The sequence below is a fragment of the Salvia hispanica genome, chromosome 4, assembly GCF_023119035.1.
Source record: "Salvia hispanica cultivar TCC Black 2014 chromosome 4, UniMelb_Shisp_WGS_1.0, whole genome shotgun sequence".
In the NCBI taxonomy this organism is placed as follows: Eukaryota; Viridiplantae; Streptophyta; class Magnoliopsida; order Lamiales; family Lamiaceae; genus Salvia; species Salvia hispanica.
This window is the reverse complement of record NC_062968.1, coordinates 21972081-21976397: the sequence shown is the minus strand read 5'-3', so window position 1 is coordinate 21976397 and position 4317 is coordinate 21972081.

The following is a 4317-nucleotide window of genomic DNA, read 5'->3' as shown; positions in this document are numbered from 1 at the left end:
AACTTTGGGTTATGAGCGATGGATCTTGGACGAGAGAATCTGTTTTCCATACTCGTGGTGTTGAGATGCTGTTATGGTTTTCGCAAGATGGTAAGCTATTGTATTTTGCAAGCTCGACAGATGAGCTAGTGATATTTGATCGTGCCACTGGAGAGTTGAACCATCTTGGTGTCGATTGGTCTTCGGCTAATCACAAGACTAGGCCAATGATGATTCCATTTTCTGAGAGCTTTGTTCAACTCAATTGAACTTCAGTATGGAAGAAGAGGACATGACTGAAGCAGAAAGACTTTTAATTCTAGCGTAGCTTGTTTTCTTTTAGTTTTTGTTTTTGACGTTACTGATTCAAACAACATTTTGAAATAGGATCAGTTAGTTATTCCAAGAATGTGTAATGAAATCTCTATTCCTTCCTGTTCTACACAGGAATTTGTTATATTTATAGTATGTGTTTAGGTCTCGTTTGGTTGTTATGATAGTATAGTGCAAGAAAACTAAATATAGATAGGATTTTTGGGTCGAAGGTAAGATAGTATCAAGATTGTTTGATACACAAATTAGTTTTGCAGATAAAAAATTGTAAGGTCAAAAATACGCTTATGTATTTCATTTCTGGATCTTAAATACAGTATCTAATTTGTAATTAAACACAGTATATGACCTATGATTGATAAAAAGTGTCTTAGGTCAATAATCAATTTTTTATAATGATCTAATATAAGGTTTATAATCGATTTTTTTACTATAAAATAGTATTAGTTCAATAATCACATTTTTTATAAATAAGTGTCAATAAAAAAGAGCCATAAAATTGAAATTTGAATTGTGTTTTCAAGAATCCAGCAGCTTCATATCCAAATTTCTGTGGCCTCAAGGATTCATTACCCAATTTTTTTTTCCAATAATCCAATAGCGAAATTTGATAGAAATTTGGCCACAAAATCCAACTCCGAATTTCTATGGTCTCAAGAGACAAGATCGAAACCATGAAACACAAAATGAAGCAAAAAGCATGAAACACAAAATCGAACAGAAAATTGCAATAGGCTAACGAAGATTTCTAAATTACATAACCTAGATCTCCAAATTACATGAACCAAGATCAAAATCAAACAGAAAATTGAAAAGCGTACATGAAATCTCCAAATTACATGAACCCAGATTTTTAGTCGTGGAGAGGGAAGAGTTGACGAAGCAAGAGGCTCAAATTCTCGATTGCAATAATCACAATCCCCACAAAAATTAATGAAATCAAAGAATCGACAAAAGGTTGCATTTGGTCTCATCACCGCCTCCACCATGTCCAGCCCGGTGGCAACACTCATGCATGGTGCAACGGCGGTTGTCACCGGCGCACCACTCCCGCCATAGGAGAGGTGAACTTGGTTGCATAGCATCAACAGAGAGATGAAGGAAAGAGAAGTGCATGGGGTAAGAGAAATGAGGTGGTAGGATGAGAGAAGGGGCATTTGTGGGTATCATGGAAGAACAGTGTACAATCACTGCAAATTTGAGTGATTGAGTTATCATGCTTTAGTAGATATGTTTTCGGGCCTGGACGGGCTTTCTTCCCTTTTATGGGCCTAGGGATAGCACAATCATGGCAACCAAACAATAGGAAAGGGATGGATAAGGCCACTTATCTATGCCTATCATGGCAGCCAAGATATGCCTTTGTATTATGTTTTTTTATTTGTCTTCTGAGTATCATTTTGGTTTTGAGTAAAGGTCATTTTTGGTCCTTAACATATGACGATTTTTTGATTTTGGTCCATAACATTATCTTTTGAATTATTTGGTCCTTAACAAATAAAAATCGATCACATTTGGTCCGAAATGGACGGAGCCGTTAAAAAATAACGGTCAACGAAACTTGATTTAATTTTGACCGAATTAAGACTTTTAAAAATTAGATTTCTTTTTCTTTTTCAAATAAATTCTATTTTTTAAAAATTAGTTTTATTAAAAGGATTTGGTTCTATCATTTAAAAATCCTAGAATTCCTTTTTCATCTTCCATCTTCTTCATCGTCATCTTCCATCTTCTTCATCTTCCATCAAGTAAGCTCAACTCACCAACCATGGACCGTTCGAACTACAACATAGAGACCGGTGGGAGTGGCGGTGGACGTGACCTCCGATTCCGGTACGAATTTTGGCATTGCAAGAATCGAGCTGCACTCCGAATCGTCAACACCAATGGAAAACCAACAAGGGGGAAGCTATACTTTGTTTGTGAGAGAAATGATTGCCAATTTTTCAAGTAGCGTGAACCAATCGACGGTTGATTTGTATGTAAATCGCCACCGCGAACTACGGAGGAATCGCCGGCGAGAACCTCACTCCGATTCGCCGGCGAAAACTAGGCTTGGAGATGGAGGCGATTGGTTTTTCGCTGGTTTGCAAATTGGGAGATGGAGGCGAATTCGCGATTGAGAGAAGTGGGAGATTTCACGATTTCCTCTTTTTTTTGTTATATTATTTTCATCTTAATTTTATTTTGTAATAGTCATTATTATTATTTACTTAAAATTTTGTGATTTTTCAGATTTTGGTTGTTTAGATATTAGACATTAATTAAATATAATTAAAACTCCTAATCCGGCTAAAATTAAATTAAGTTTCGTTGACCGTTAAAAATATATCATATATACGCGTGGAAATAATAAAAGGTGAATAATTAAGTTCATAAAATAGGTACTTGCAAATATATATTAATTTAACCGACTACATTAATATCCAGGGCTGGAGTATGTGTTTAAAAAGAAACAAAATTATTGAGCTTTTGGTCAAAATTTGTGTGTGCATTGGATATGATTGTAAATGTAGACACATTTATTCACAATATCACATTGTTAGTTGAATTTTCTAGACAATTTTATGGGTGATTCATAATTTGGTGAAATCGATAGAAAGAGGGGAATATTACAAAATATTTGTAAATACATGGCAAGTAGACCGAGTCCATCATTATTAATTGTAACAGTTTTAATTATAATATACTCCGTATTAATTAAATATTTAAAATCAAAAAGTACTAATTTATATGATAGTAGTAAAAGTTTTAGTAATATATGTCTAAAAACTCTAATATTCTACTAATTATACAAAAATCACATGATAACGCACTCAATATATGATTTAATATTCTTTAATGACATGGTGGACTCGATCCAAGGCCTCTTCCCTCGCGAATTAACTACTCTACTGAAGCATATGTTTTTACAACTTATAGTATTACATTTTTGGAGCATTCAGCTAGTATCCAACATGCATTTTAATTATGAATTACTATATTTAATGTCTAAAATTATGGACTATGAATCATATTAATCATAATAATCATATTTTAAATTATGAAGTATTTTATTATAACCATCATAATAATAATAAATAGCTTTACTTATATAATTATAGTAGGAATCATATTTATTACAATATTATTATTATTATGTCATCATTTGATATATTATTTATAAAATCTTAAAGTGATTTTAAAATTATGAATCACGATAATATAATCACTATTATGTTTTCGATTAATAACTTTTCAAACATTTCATAATGTAATTTTAAAATTAATTATTCAAATATTAGGTCAATTAGAGATAATTTCAGTTAATATTTCTATTGATTATTCAAATATAATAGGTACAAAATCCTAAGGTAAAGATAAGTTGTGATCGACTGATTTATTCTGTTTTGCTTTTCTAACTGAGGCGTGATTATATAATTGTCCTATTTAATTGCATTTATTTTCATAAACTAAAGAGCAGAAAGAAAGCCTCGAGTTCTCGGAAGGGATCACCTCATGCATTTCATAATACATTATATAATACACTACTAAATATTTGACAAGTGTATCCTATTTTATGGTAAAAAAGTTATTTCTAGACATTATTTCATTAGCTTTCTCACTACTATATCTAATCAAAATAGTTTTATTAAATTCTTGTTAAAAAAATATCACGGTCAAATTTTATTTTTAAAATATATAAATAACAAAAATTTCCCTTTTTATTTCTTTTTATTATATTATGATGTATACTTTTTAATATCACTAAAAGAACGTCACTCTTATATAAAATTGTAATAACTAAAGCTTGACCAAATTTTATGTTTTGTATAGCTACTATCTCAATATAAAATAAAATAAAAAATAATATAAAATTTTATTATATATATTCAATAAAAATAATTGCAAAATTTTAATAAGTTAAAAAAAGTAGACATAAAGTTGACTATACTTTTTTAAAAATTCGGTCTCATTATAATATAATCAACTAATTATGTAAAAAAAAATTTAATTAATTAAAAT